Below are 636 nucleotides of genomic sequence, written 5' to 3'. Positions count from 1 at the left end.
AGGGAGCAGCTCCCCTGCCCACGGACCCTTACACGGCCGGTCCTTCACCCATGCTGAGCTCTGGCTTTGGGTGTCTTTTTCCCTCTGTTGCTCTTAGACCCTCCCCCATTTCCCCCCTTGCACCCTTTAGCATAAGAAGCCTTTTTTTGTTATTAATAGCTATTGAGAGCCAATAAAAAGTTTTACGGGGTTTGGCCAAGCGTCAGGACTTGCAGTGTGCTCATTTCCTGGAGTCTGAGCGCTGGAGGGGCGTGGGTTTGCTTGTTTAACCCACAGGTAATGAGGCCACGGCAGCAAGGGCTCTCGGTGGGCGTCACGGGAGCCCAGAGAGGAGCGGAGGAAGGTGGTGAGAGGGGGAGCAGGGCCAGGGGGTGGGCAGGGAGGGGTGGGGGCTGCCTCCCAGCTCGACTCGCTCGCTCCCAGCTCGACTCGCTCGAAACGCAAGGGCTGAGCTGGGAGCAAAACCAGAGATGATGAATGCTGGGGGGAAAGGAGGGCGTGAGTGCATGTGTCGGTCTGTCCGTCTCTCACGTGGCCTCCCAGCCTGCACCCAGCTCCTGCTTGGCCCTCTGTGCTTTCCAGCCCGTGTTTAGCTTCCTGGCTGTCCTGCTCCTGGCACACTCTGGCTGCTTCCCA

The sequence above is a fragment of the Fulmarus glacialis genome, unplaced genomic scaffold, assembly GCF_000690835.1.
Source record: "Fulmarus glacialis isolate BGI_N327 unplaced genomic scaffold, ASM69083v1 scaffold2486, whole genome shotgun sequence".
NCBI lineage: Eukaryota > Metazoa > Chordata > Aves > Procellariiformes > Procellariidae > Fulmarus > Fulmarus glacialis.
The sequence above is the reverse complement of the archived record's forward strand: the minus strand, read 5'-3'. Positions refer to the sequence as shown.